Here is a 15,946-nt window from a genome sequence, read left to right as displayed (position 1 = left end):
AAAAAATATTGGGCGCTAAAAATGCTGTTTTATATGTAAACTAAAGTAAACACAAAAAAGTGCACGTTTATTATCGCCACATCCATAACGACCCAAGCCATAAAAAAATAAACACGGAAAAAATGTTCAAAAGGTGTATACAAAAAAAATGGTATCACTAAAAATGTCACATTGAACAAAGAATGCGGCCCCCCAAATTCAAATTTTTTCCATGTGCGGCCCATATACCCAGCCGAGTTTGAGACCCCTGCTGTAGAGCTTGGGAAGCAACCAAAAAGTAAAGCCAGTATAGCTGTAGTATTGTGCCACGAAAAGCAGCAATAAGTCAGAATATAAAACTCGGGCTACACAGCACTTTTGGCCTCAATATGTGGAGCAGCCAATCAACTATTTATGTTGCTGCTACATTGCTGCGTAAGGCTGTGTGCCCACGTAGCGTTTTTCAAGCGTATATGCTGCGGAATTTCCGCAGCGTAAACGCTTGAAAAACGCATGTATATCCGCACCCCATGGTCCCCAATGGCATTCCGCAATGTCAATGCCCATGCTGCGGATTTTTCCGCAGCGTATATGCTGCGGTCAAAAATCCGCAGCATGTTCATTAATTTTGCGGAAGCGCAGCGGAATCAATGTGCGGATGGTACCCAAGTCTGGATGAGAGGAGACTCTCATCCAGACCTGGGTACCAAAGAACCTGTAAAAAAAAGAATAAAATAAAGTTTATACTTATCTTCTGATGTTTTCCCTCCGTCGCGCTGTTGTCTGAAGGACCTGCCACGTCATTGAGTCATGTGACCCACCACATGACTCAATGACGTCACCGCAGGTCCTGCACACAACAGCGTGAGCCACTCAAGCCTCCGGACGGGGCAGAGAATGCATCAGAAGGTGAGTATAAAGTTTATTTTTTTATTTTTTACCATTCTGAACAAGTTGTCAAGCACTTTTCCAAGTGATGCTTGGAGAAGTGCTTGATAACCCGCATGCGGAAATGCATGCAAGGACGCCTCACAAACGCTTCTACCTGGCGGGAAAACCGCATGTAATATCCGCATGCAATTTTCCCGCCAGGGAGAAGCGTAAAAAATATGCTTCAGGTCCGCAACGTGGGCACATAGCCTAAAGCTGGTGAATAGGATCTCACTGTGACTCCTAGGATATTCCGGCCATGACAAAAAAAGTAGGAAAAAATCTATCTGGTTCTGACTTTTTGTCGCAGTCACCGTACCCCAGCGTTCCCAATGTGACCCCATTCACCTACTTTTTGCTGCGATATAGCCGATGGACAGAGCAATGTTTGGCTATATGACCAATGTTGCAATAAAATTCGCCGTTTAGCACCAGCCTAAACAGGGGCGGACACAGACTGTAGTGGGCCCCTGTGCAAGAAATTTTTGGGGCCCCCCCCCCTCCCTTCATAAGGCAACAAAGTTATGTAAACATAACCCCCCCATGTGCATCTCTCACCCCCCCATGTGCAGCTCTCATCCCCCCCATGTGCAGCTCTCATCCCCCCCATGCATCTCTCATCCCCCCCATGTGCATCTCTCATCCCCCCATGTGCATCTCACCCCCCCCCCCCGTGCATCTGATTCCCCCCACTCCTAGTTAATTAATTGTATTTAAAAAAAATAAAACTTGTTATACTTACCCCCATGCGATCCCTGCAGAATCCTGGCGCTCGTCCACGTCGCTGCCACCAGGTTCTCCTGACGTTCGGCCATGTGACGGCGCCACATACATAGACAGCAGCTTTTATTTTGGCCAAAAGATTTTTAAAGCCGCCACCACGATAAGGTAGACTCTTCTGGCAGGGCCCTACTCTAACCTATTAAAATTTTCTTAAAATATCCAATACTCTTTTTAGATATATTTTTATTTAGTTTTCTTTAAGGGAATGTGTCATATACATTTTTTTTTAAAATGATCAATAATACCACATACAGGGAATACCGCCACATCATGACCAGACCACATATTACCACAACATAGTGACCGAATAATACCACACAGAAGGGAGAAAAACTGCCACACCATGACCAGACCACATATTACCACCACATTACTAATATTACCACCACATTACTAATATTACCATAAGTGTCATTATACACGGGAGCTCTATACATGGTATGTATAATGTAAGTGTCCAGGTAATCTAGTGATCACCAGTGACATTATACACAGGAGCTCTGTATATAGTGTACAGGTAATACAGTGATCACCAGTGACATTATACACAGGAGCCCAGTACATAGTATATAGTGTAAGTGTACATGTAATACACTGACTCACTGGTGACGTCTCTAGGTGAAGTCCTTCAGCTACGCTTTTCTCCTTCATCCAGCACAGACCGCCATCACGTCTTCCAGCCAGGACTCGTCTCTGCATAAAATAACACAGTTATCTAGAGCACATTCTCCAACTTCTACATTACGCAGCTGAATACAGACGTGCATCCACCATCAATATATGGTTAGTTATTATGCAACCTACCATTCCAAATATAATTGTAATCCACCACGGTGCCCCCATTAACTGTAAATAGGCACTTAATATATAATTTAATTAGAACCTCTACTCTTTCCGCCAATTTGTTACCAGTTACACTCCTGCATCCGCAACGCCCCCTACTCTATACTTCCTGCTCCCCGCATTCATTATTTACATGCAACCCCCTGCCCCAATTCATTATATCATGTCCGTGCTCTCCCCACCCCATCATCATTTACTCTCCCCCACCCCACATTCACTATGTGCAGCTCATTATCCCCCTACTCCCAATTCCCCCATGTGCAGCTCTTATCCCCCCCATGTGCAGCTCTTATCCCCCCCATGTGCAGCTCTCACCCCCCCATGTGCAGCTCTCAAACCCCCCCATGGTGAGCTCTCAAACCCCCCCCATGTGCAGCTCTCAAACCCCCCCCATGTGCAGCTCTCATCCCCCCCCATGTGCACAGCTCTCATCCCCCCCATGTGCACAGCTCTCACCCACCCCCCCATGTGCACATCTCTCATCCCCCCATGTGCACATCTCTCATCCCCCCATGTGCACATCTCTCATCCCCCCCATGTGCACATCTCTCATCCCCCTCCCCCACATGTGCAGCTCTCACCACCCCCCCATGTGCACATCTCTCATCCCCCTCACCCCCATGTGCACCTCTCTCATCCCCCTCCCCCACATGTGCACCTCTCTCATCCCCCTCCACCACATGTGCACCTCTCTCACCCCCCTCCCCCACATGTGCACCTCTCTCATCCCCCTCCCCCACATGTGCACCTCTCTCATCCCCCTCCCCCACATGTGCACCTCTCTCATCCCCCTCCCCCACATGTGCACCTCTCTCATCCCCCTCCCCCACATGTGCACCTCTCTCATCCCCCTCCACCACATGTGCACCTCTCTCATCCCCCTCCACCACATGTGCACCTCTCTCATCCCCCTCCACCACATGTGCATCTCTCATCTCCCCCCCCACATGTGCATCTCTCATCCCCCCCCACATGTGCATCTCTCATCTCCCCCCCACATGTGCATCTCTCATCTCCCCCCCCACATGTGCATCTCTCATCTCCCCCCCCCCACATGTGCATCTCTCATCTCCCCCCCCACATGTGCATCTCTCATCTCCCCCCCCCCACGTGAATCTCTCATCCCCCCCCACATGTGCATCTCTCATCTCCCCCCCCCCACATGTGCATCTCTCACCCCCCCCCCACATGTGCATCTCTCATCTCCCCCCCCCACATGTGCATCTCTCATCTCCCCCCCCCCCCACATGTGCATCTCTCATCTCCCCCCCCACATGTGCATCTCTCATCTCCCCCCCCACATGTGCATCTCTCATCTCCCCCCCCACGTGAATCTCTCATCCCCCCCACATGTGCATCTCTCATCTCCCCCCCCCCCACATGTGCATCTCTCATCCCCCCCACCACATGTGCATCTCTCATCTCCCCCCCCCCCCACATGTGCATCTCCCATTCCCCCCACTCCTAGTTAATTGTATTTAAAAAAAAATAAAACTTGTTATACTTACCCCCATGCGATCCCTGCAGAATCCTGGCACTCGTCCAAATCGCTGACACCAGGTTCTCCTGACTTCCGGCCATGTGACGGCGCCGTCACATGACCGGAAGTCAGGGGAATCATGAAGGCGCTGCCGCAGCAGCGCAGCGCTGAGATGTCCTGGACCCGGCGCTTAGCATGGGGCCGGGGGCCCCATGAGGAGAGAGATGCACAAGAGGGGGGCCCCCAACGGGGCTCAGAGGGGGCCCCTACCGGCCGGGCCCCATACTGGAGTCAGGACAGTCATGCCCTGATGGCGGCCCTGCTGGAGGCTGGAGGGGCCCCCTCTCCCTCGGGGCCCCCGTTCAATGAATGGGCTGCACGGGCGGTAGTTCCGCCCCTGAGCCTAAAGGTGCACATTGTTTATAGGGCAATATTCTAAAAGATCAGACCAGTCTTCACAGCAGTTCACTTTACAGTCGCTGCAAACATACATTATATAAACATAAGTAAATGCATAAAACTATTGCTTCATAAGTGCTTTGTTTGCTGCCATATGGGGGTAGGAGCATGTTTTTAAACTATTTTTAAACTACACTTAGGACATGTTCACACTGGGTTTTTTATGTGAATTTTGAAGCGCATTCACTCCAAATTCCACGTCAAAGAGTATTTTAAGGGGTTTGTGATAAGGCTTTTGGATTGGATCTTGTGTTTTGCGGTCACGTGACCATCTGCCTTTATATTCCAACTCCGCCCTTTTGACTGTGCTGGACTTCAGTGTTTGACAGTTTCTCTAGCCAGGTGCTTCGGTGCCTTTCTCTGTCAGTACGCTTCGTCCTTCTGGGATCTCTAGTACCTTTTTGTCAGTTTGTTTTTTTGTGTTCTGCAACTACTTCTCTGTTTAGGAGGTGTCCCATTTTTGTCCCAGTCCTTAGTTCTTTTAGGGACCCCTCCCTTAATGCTATAGGTCTTCGTTCAGACTAGCCGAGGACTAAGGCGGGTCTGTTCGCTAGGAACAGGCAGCCCGCTACATCGTAGGGATTCAGCTTAGTCTTACTGTAGGGACAGCTTTCCCCTATCTTTCCTTAGTTCAGGTTGCAGATCATAACAGGATCCACCTCAAAATCCACATGAAATACATCTATATGAACATACCCTAATAAAAATTTAGGAAGCTACAATGTAGTAAATTAAATGTTCTTCCTATTAGAACTTATAGTTTTTCTTAGTTTATCTAATGTATAGTATAATATATATGTGAACTATACACAGAATGTCCATTTTGAGGTAAGGTAAGAAGCCTGTTTAAAGCTTAAAAAATTAGCAGTTATTTTGAAGGTTTTGTTCTCACGAGTCATATTTAACATGGACAACACTCCAGCTATATCTCTTCTCTGTTTTCGTACTTCTGAATCCCTCTGCAACATTTTATACCGTGGATTGCAACTCCTCAACATGCTCCACTCTGTTGGCCTTTAAGAGGTATTCTCAAGTTTTTAAATTGCTTTAAGTAGTTAGCATGAAAATAAACAAGTTTGCAATTGACATGCTTTTTCTATCTGTTGTCATTGTCTTGCAATGAGAGCTATTATCTTTCATACTGTACTGCTGGTTTCCATTATGCTTGGCCACCAAGCACACCACTGAATGTGAGCAGTAGTCACTTTTCAAATGAGAAGTTAATTCCCAACATCCTAGTCACCTCTTTCCTGCCCATTGATTTCTATACAGCAGTTAAGTGCTCACCTCCTTCATCTTTCCCAACAGCTCCTGACAAGATGCTGTTATAAATCTTGCAAACTCATCAGCACCCAGCATCTGCTGCTTTCAGTGCAGTTCTCCTAATTACAGCGCTCACTGTTCGGAGATGTGATTTGTTTAAATACCCTCTTCTCTCTATATGTAAATATATTAATAGTAGTGTAGACGCCAGAACAAACCACTGATAGCTGAATGTGTTTACAACATAACTTTATAATACTACAGCTCTGCTATTCACCAGAACTGTCACTGGAGGGGAGCCCTCCGTGCTATAAACCAGGAAGTAAGGAGACTGCATAGCTCTGAGCTGCTCAGGAAACAACTTGAGAATATAGGAAGTATCAAAAACAAAGCAACTTTACTTAAAACATGCGATAAAAATGCATGTAAACAACACACTCAAAATGGCAATGAAAAAATGCAAGTAACCTAGTAGATGCAGAAATGCTGTATAAAATCAGCAACATTAAAAATTTACCAAATACTCATTGTGGAAACGTAGCCTGAAACTGTAAAAACTCTTATTGGCACTTTGATTCATAATCATCCTGGTTACTACAACTCTCCACTAATTGGTCATCCTCTTACTAAACTCTCCCCTCTTTAATCCATCCTTAGTGCATCAGGAAGGGTCATATTTCTGTCCAGCTTCTACACTGATGCTGCCGCTCTGTGACAGCCATTGCATTGGTTGCCTATCCACTACAGAATACAATACAAACTTATCACAGTGACCCACAAAGCTCTGCACAGTGCGTGCTGCCCTACATCGTCTTCTTCACCTCTTCTAAGATTTACATCCTCCAAATTCCCACTCTCATGTGTTGTCATTCTTCTCGTGTGGCACCATTTTTCTGTAATGAAGTTCCCCAGACAATCGGGATAATTTCCAGTATCCACAGTTTTAAACGTATCCTAATAACACTTTTTTTTAGTCTGGACTATCACATCACCTCACTAATCTAACTGCTCTCTGATCTAACTTCCTAATTTTGCCTCAGAATCTCATCCTTTCGATCACTTGTTCCCACACCCTCTTGTACTCGATAGCACTTTGTATCTGGACAGGGTCGGACTGGGGTGCCTAGGGCCCACCAGGGAAACTGACTCTAGGGGCCCACACTACAGCCCACCATAAACGGTTTTATTACTTGTTATGCTTTTCTATAATGTACTATAATTACATGATTGGCCGCGTTGTGAAGCACTGAGCGGCAGGACTTTCTTCGTACAGTCATTCCGTACTGCCAGAGTGCCTTTAATGGTAACTTGTCACCTTGAAAAACTATATTTATCTGCAGATATGGGGTTAATCTGCAGGTAAATAGGGTTTAAAGCCTGGTTAGACGGCTTATTGGAAAAGCGTTGGCTACACGGAGAAAATTACATTTTATTCTCCCTGCCGCCACTCGCTTCCTGTCATAGGATCGGTGCAAGGAGGGAGACATTACAGTCACCGCAAACTACAAAGTGAGCGTGCTGCAATAACGTCCGGCACCTTGATTGTGACACTTCCATGGAGGCCAACCTCAGGCTGAGCTTCATTGAATGACTAACATGGCAGCAGCACCTGGCAACTAGTGCTGAGCTAGCGTGGTCGGATAAGGTGTGATCCCAGCATGCTCGGGTGTTATCTGAGTATCTTGTAGTGCTCTGCTACTATTCTCGAATCCCCAGGGTAGCATGTTTTGGGGCGGTAGACAGACGCAACACATGCAGGAATTGCCTGTTTGTTAGGTAATCCCTGCATGTGTTGCTTCTGTCTACCGCCGCAAAACATGTTACTGCAGGGACTAGAGCATATTAGCAGAGCACTACAAGATACTCGGATAACACCCGAGCATGCTGGGATCACACCTTATCCGACCACGCTCGCTCAGCACTAGTTGCCAGGTGCTGCTGCCATGTTAGTCATTCAATGAAGCTCAGCCTGAGGTTGGGCTCCATGGAAGTGTCGCAATCAAGGTGCCGGACGTTATTGCAGCACGCTCACTTTGTAGTTCGCGGTGACTGTAATGTCTCTTATCCGACCACGCTCACTCAGCAATACTGGCAACCCATCAGCAACCTGCAACTGCGTCACAGGGGGCTGAAGGGAGCAGGTGACTGCATGCACCGGCCATTGTGCTATCTAAATGCCGCTGCCAGTGATTGACAAGGGCACTTAAATACTCAAAACAGCAGCAATCAAGGCGAGCTCTGATCACTGCTGTTACAGGCAGACGCCGGCTATGTAACACTGCCGACATCTGCTCGGTATGGAGCAGGCTCAGCTCCTGAACCCGCTCCATACAAGCACATCCCTATGGTGACCGTTATGAGAAGGTTAGCAAATTTCACTTGTCTGTTCCTAAATGTGGAAAGACAAATGGAATTCCTTAACACATGTGAAAGAGACTTAATAGATTTAGTAAAGGTGCCCCAAGCATATGAATGTTATTACACACCACAATGCACAGTTACATACACGCATCTTACAAAATACATATTATTCCAGATACGTAGACGCGCACAAACACGCAGAAGCGCACACACACGCAGACGCGCACAAACACACAGACGCGCACAAACACATCAGTACATGAATACATCATCTGAACCACCATCAATTGTAATGTCAGGTCAGCCCCATATATCTTTGTATCGCATAAATCTACAACTCCCAGTATGTAATTAACAATAGAGATACTGGGAGTTGTTATCAGTCATCATCAGACTGCGGACCATACAGGAACCACAGTACTGATGAGACGTAGGCAGGATCACAGATGAACATTTACATCCAGGTATCTTACCTGAGACGTCTTCTCTGATTAGAGTTGTTCTCTTTCTTTTCTCCATCTTGTCCAGACTCCATGATGACTTTTCTCATCCACAGCTCATCTCTGCAGACTTCCATCTTCTCCGGTCTTCTGCAGATCATCCCCACACGATGCCCTTAAAGATAGCAGAGTCATTATAATGCTCCTGAATAAAAATATCTACACTGAGCCCCTGAATAAACCTAACTCTTACAATGCTCCCTGCACAAAATATGACATACACTCTACCACTCTTATGTACCTGCTCTCCACACTGTCCTCTCCTTACCATACTGGTCCCCCTCTCCTCACTGTCCTCTCCTTACCATACTGGGCCCCTCTCCACACTGTCCTCTCCTTTCCATACTGGGCCCCCACTCCACACTGTCCTCTCCTTACCACACTGGGCCCCCTGTTCACATTGTCCTCTCACACTGTGTCCCCCCTATACTGTCCAGTCTCTATACTGTGCCCCTTCATCACACTCCCCCTCCTCAGCATACTGTTCCCCCCTTTCTGTGCCCTCACACTGTTTCCCCCATACTGCCGCATCTCTATACCTTCCCCCACACTACCTAGTCTCTGTGCTGTCACCTCACACTTTTCTCCCTCCATACAGTCTCCTCACACTATTCCCCCACTCTCCATACTGTTTCCTCATACATCCCCCTTCCCCATTCTGTTCCTGCACTCATTCCCACCCCTCCTCTGGTTCATCATACTGTTTCTTCACACATCTCCCCATTCTGTCTCCTAAAATTTCTCTCCCATCTCTCCCCAAATATAATAAATCTTCGGAAGACCACACAGACATGCAGAAACGCGCTTACACACACGAAAACAAGCGCACACAGACACATACTAAGGGCTCTTTCACACATCAGTACATGCGGTGACAGTTTCCACACGTACCAGAGACATTGGTACACGTAGACCCATTCAAATGAATGTTTTTACCTGCTGCACCTCCCACAAAACATCCCGCACACTGATGACAACGCTCTTCCTAAGCACCAGGTGCTGAACGCTGCTCTCATCATAGATCCCTGCCGGCGCTGCGATCAGCAGCAGCAGAGTCAATGATGAGAGTAGTAGTCTACTCCCGCCGTGTAGAACTGTAAAAATAGGAATAAAATAAAAAAATCCTTATACTCACCTCTCCTAAGCGTCACCCGCTGTAATCCGTGCAAGCGCTCATGCCAAGGAGAACGACTCCTGCAGCGAGTGGGCCCCGGAGCTGCGCTCAACAAGGGGTGCCCTGTCAATCACTAAGCGCAGCTCCGGGGCCCGCTCGCTGCAGGAGTCATTCTCCTCGGCATGAGCGCTCACACGGATCACAGCGGGTGACGCTTAGGAGAGGTGAGTATAAGGATTTTTTTATTTTATTCCTATTTTTACAGTTGGACACGGAGGGAGTAGACTACTACTCTCATCATTGACCCTGCTGCTGCTGATCGCAGCACCGGCAGGGATCTATGATGAGGGCAGCACTCAGCACCCGGCTCTTGGGAACAGTGCTACTGTACACTGATTCCCAAGCGCCGGTACGTGTCACACGGATGACACACAGGTGGACACGGATATCTCCAGTCCAGTAAATATCAGGACATGTGAAAGAGCCCTAATATGCACACACAGATACACATACTCACAGAAATGGGGACACGTACACACGCAGGCAAGCACACACAGAAATGCACACGCAGTCATGCTCAGACAATCACACACAAAAATGCAGACACACAGGGAAGTACGCACACGTGTGAAGACATATATACACACGTAGACATGCAGGCACTCAAATACATACACACAAACACATGCAGGCATATACAGTACACACGCGCAAGCAGGCATATACACACACACTGTATACACACACACACTGTACACACACAGGCATATACACACACAGGCAGGCATATACACACACACACACATGCAGGCATATACACACACACAGCCATATACACACACACAGGCAGGCATATACACACACACACACATGCAGGCATATACACACACACAGCCATATACACACACACACAGGCATATACACACACACATGCAGGCATATACACACACACATGCAGGCATATTCACACACACACACACGCAGGCATATACACACACACATGCAGGCATATTCACACACACACACACACGCGCAGGCATATACACACACACACACACACAGCCATATACACACACACACACACAGCCATATACACACACACACACATGCAGGCATATACACACACACACACATGCAGGCATATACACACACACACACATGCAGGCATATACACACACACACATGCAGGCATATACACACACACACATGCAGGCATATACACACACACATGCAGGCATATACACACACACACACACATGCAGGCATATACACACACAAACACACACACACACACACGCAGGCAGGCATATACACACACACATGCAGGTATATACACACACACACACACACACACATGCAGGCAGGCATATACACACACACACACACACACACACACACATGCAGGCATATACACACACAGCCATACACACACATGCAGGCATACACACACACACACACACGCAGGCATACACACACACAGCCATACACACACATGCAGGCATACACACACACAGCCATACACACACATGCAGGCATACACACACACATGCAGGGATATACACACACAGCCATATACACACACATATATACACACACACACACAGCCATATAACTCACCCATAAAAACGTTATTGAATATTTGGCACGGTGCTCTTGACATGAAATTGAAGCAGTGAGAGCTGTAGGCCTGCAGCCTTGTTTCCAATTCCAGGCCAGGCCACATTCCACATATCCAGCCCCGGAGCCGGTATAAAAAAGCCCAGTCAGAGCAGGAGAGAAGGGGGCGGTGCCACCACCTGGTCGGGAGCCGGTATTACTACAGGGGAGCAGGCCAGAGCAGATATGGAGCCGGGATGGGACCGTATCAGAAGCCCGGGAGCGGGAGAGCAGAGCGAGACATCAGCTTCGGTGGCGCCGGCGTTTCATAGGACGGCCCCGGAGCAGAGAGAGCACTGCAGAGCGTGGGCGCGCGTATCAGAGGCCAGGAGAGAGCGGCGTCAGCGTCACCACAGTCTGCCAGCCAGCGGGAAAGCAGAGCGCAGTGCGTGTCACCGCCCAGAAAGAATCCATCCTCTTAGTGTCAGAGACTCACGTGGTAAGTATGCTGCATGCACGTCATTGCAGTCCCGCTGTCACCAATGAATGTGCCGTGCGCGCGACGCTACATTTGATTCGGCCGCGCTTTTAAAGGGCTCACACTTTTAAAGGGCCCCCGCCACCAATTTTCTCACTCTCATATCGGGGCCCACCGGAAAATTTCCCGATTTCCCGCCAGGCCAGACCGACCCTGTATCTGGACATATAAAAATATTGGCTCGTGACTGATTGACTCCTTATTTACAATAAAGATGGTTGGACCATACATTACAAACACTTTTTACCTTTTGTCTCACCCCTATTTCCTCACAGATTGTAAGCTCTTGCGAGCAGGGCCCACACTCCTCGTCTGAATTGTTGAACTATGTGATTCTCTGTAATGTCTGACATGGTTTATACATGTCCCCTCTGAATTGTAAAATGCTGCGGAATATGTTGGCGCTATAGAAATAAAATTAAGTTTATTATTTCATAACCTATGTATTTAAACGGCGTTTCTGCTACAATCACACGCAATGTAGATGATGGGCAAAACTGTGAAAAATAAAGTCATGCTACTTCTTCCCTATAAATTCTACACAGAAAAGCCGAAGAGTAAGGGTATGTACACGTATGGACTTTGGAGCAGATAAACCTGCTGATAATATTCAAGTATTGACAGGAAAAACGCTGTGTAAAACATGCAAATTTTTCAGTGTTTTTACCTACGTTTTTTTTTTCAAATTCATTTGAAAGGGTAAAAAATGCTGAAAGAATTGACATGCTGCAGATTTGAAAATAACGCTTTGATGGTTCAGACTCGATAGTAAAAAACAAGCTGCATGTGCATGCGACTTCAGGAATCTCATTCACTTTGCTGAGACTGTAAACTGCAGCTTTTTTTACCCATGAAAAATGCATGGGGGGGAAACTGCAGCAAAAACACAGCATGTGAACAAGCCTTAAGCCAATTAAAAGGACAATCCAGCTAATCCTTGTGTGGATCCAAGGCAGAAATCCCAGGATCAGCTTTGGATTTCGACCACAGATCTTACAGTAAAATATGCATTGGATTTGTATAATCCAAAATTGACCCATGTGAACATTAAATTGAATTGTAAATAAAAAGTGTTATATCGGATGACTGACAAAAGTTTGTTGGAAGACAAGAAGTGGCAATCTAGTGCAATAGCTCTTTTCCGTAATAAAGGAATATGAAGCAATGATCAATGTCTTTTGTCTTGATCATAACTCTGAATTGTACATTTGCTTAGCTTCACTAATTCTCCAGTGCCTGCCCTCACCCTCGGATACAGCTACCACCTTACTAACCCTCGTCAAAGCCCAGGCGAAACGCGCGTCGGGAGCGGCCGTGTGTGTGCGTGGTGGGTCATTACATTCTGGTCAATTCCTCTATGTATTTGCACTTTATCATTTAATTGGAGGTTTTTTGCTTTGCTACCTTGCAATAATTTTGCTTTTATGCAATATCCTTTTATATGCATTTATTCACACAGGCTATGTAGTTCTTTGTTGCACTGTCACTTTACCAGCTACATTATTTATAATAATATCCTATACCTGTATATGTATGCATTATAACTTAGCTACTATGCACAATTAATTCTATTAATGGCATTCAGGGAACTACATTAACTGACCACATCTGTTTATGGTATATCTATAACTATTCCATAATTTTTCTATGTATACATAGATTGTACTGTATTATATCATAGTATTTTTACCCATAAATTGGTGTAATATATCTAAAGATTAGTCTTATGTTATCATAGTCATAGATCTATAAATCTACCACACCCTCCGCAGTTTATTCCACTTGTGGGGTTTCTTTTTAATGTTTTGTATTGGTTCAAGTAAAATTTTCATTATTTTAATATATTTCTGTTGTGTATTATATTTATAGGTTTATGAGTTCTAGTGGATACACAACACACAGATAAAGTCTGAATATGTATTAACCCTTCTATGTATTATAACTGATTGAGACTATTTATGAAATGATTATATTATGGAGCATTCTGCTGTGTACATACGTACAAGTATATGTAGCATGGATTCCTAGACTTTGCATGACTTTTCTCCATGCACTTATATACTTGGCTTTGTGTGAATAGATAACTTGTTTTATGGAATAATGAAGATGGTGCTAACCTGTAATAAAAGCCAATAAAATACGTATTTACATCTAATATCTCTATGGTCACTTGAGTTCTGTGACATTGTTAATTATTTATGGTTATTTTCACAAATTTCCAAATCCATTAATCAAAAGCTACACAAGCTATAGTGGCATGTAAAAGTTTGGCCACCCCTGGTCAAAATTACTGTTGTTGTGAACAGTTAAGCAAGTTGAAGGTGAAATGATCTCTAAAAGGGCTAAAGTTAAAGATGACACATTTCCTTTGTATTTTAAGCAAAAAATATATATTTTTATCTTTTACATTTTAAGAATTACTAAAGGGAAAATTGGCAAATGCAAAAGTTTGGGCACCCTGCATGGTTAGTACCTAGTAGCACCCACTTTTGAAAGTATCACAGCTTGTAAATGCTTTTTGTAGCCAGACAAGAGTCTTTCAATTCTTGTTTGAGGGATTTTCATCCATTCTTCCTTAGAAAATTCTTCCAGTTCTGTGAGATTCCTGGGTCGTCTTGCATCCTCTGCTATTTTGAGGTCTAGCCACAGATTTTCAATGATGTTCAGATCAGGGGACTGTGAGGGCCATTGTAAAACCTTCAGCCTGCGCCTTTTGAGGTAATCTATTGTGGATTTTGATGTGTGTTGAGGATCATTATACGTTTGTAGAAGCCATCCTCTTTTCAACTTCAGCTTTTCTACAGATGGTCTTATGTTTGCATCAAGAATTTGTTGAAATTTCATTGAATCCATTCTTCCCTGTACCCGTGAAATGTTCCCCGTGCCATTGGCTGCAACACAACCCCAAAGCATGATTAATCCACTCCTCTGCAGATCTACCAGTTCTCTGAATGCTGAGCTCTGTATAACCCTGCTCACACCACTGATTGGCAGCTTTCTGTAACACCGTGCATAGGCAGAAAGCTGCCAATCAGTGGTGGTGGACATGGTCAGACTACCTAGCACCAAGCCAAATAGTCCTCCGATGATAAACGCCTGCTGATAAATCTGACGTTTTATTAAAAAAAACAAACCATTAAGCAGCCCAGCAAGCGATACATTGCTGGAATCAGGGTCTCTGGCTCTACATCATGCTGCTTTCAGTTAAGGTAGCAAATAACTGGTGACAGATTTCCTTTAATGGTCAGATTCATAATTTGTGTTTTGTTTTTAAGTCCGTTTTTTGTTTTGTGGTAGTTGTTGCTGTTTTTTTTTTTTCTTGTGTCAGTTGCTGCTGTTTTTTTGTGAATCTATTCAAAATGATGTACATTGATGCAAAATTTCTGTCAAAATATGTGGTGTAAGTAAAATCAATACAGAGGGGCTTGGAGAACATTTATGGCAAACTTTGTAACTTTTCAAAAATGTCATAAATGATGAATCAGGTGAAAACATCTGAAAACCCTGAACTTCACCCACAGTGGCAAATTAAAAACAAAAACAGGTGAACACATTAAATAGACTTAACATAAGGCGCAAATGGAAAGATGGCTATGGCGCAAACAAAAATAAAAAGTGAAAATCACTAAAATCTCAACATTCTCTCGCATGCCAGAATCAGATCACAGGTGAGAAGATTAATTTCTCCATCGCCTGTCTTGGCGTTTATTGGACTGCGCTGGGATGACATCAGAGTGCAGTCCCATGTTTTGCACGCACCTATAGACTTGAATGGGTGAGTGCGATCCGATTCTCGGATGCACTCGCAGCATGCTGCAAGAATATAAACGCAGAGCTGCACTGCCCCATAGTAGAACATTGCACTCATCTGATTTATACACTCGTGTGAGCAAGCCCTTAGGTGCATAGTGGTGGGACTGTGTGTAGTCTTCAGCTCCTGCCCTGGCACCTCCGTCTGCCTCTAGTGTCTGCATGATTGGCTCAATTAAATGTCGAAAGCAAGGTTCCCCAACTCCAGTCCTCTAGGCCCACCAACAGGCCATGTTTTCAGGATTTCCTTAGTATTTCACAGGTGATAATCCCATCACCAGCATAATAGT

This window comes from Phyllobates terribilis, unplaced genomic scaffold, assembly GCF_046119375.1.
Source record: "Phyllobates terribilis strain yellow unplaced genomic scaffold, ASM4611937v1 Scaffold_3__8_contigs__length_932513732, whole genome shotgun sequence".
In the NCBI taxonomy this organism is placed as follows: Eukaryota; Metazoa; Chordata; class Amphibia; order Anura; family Dendrobatidae; genus Phyllobates; species Phyllobates terribilis.
Note: the sequence above shows the minus strand (reverse complement) of the source record.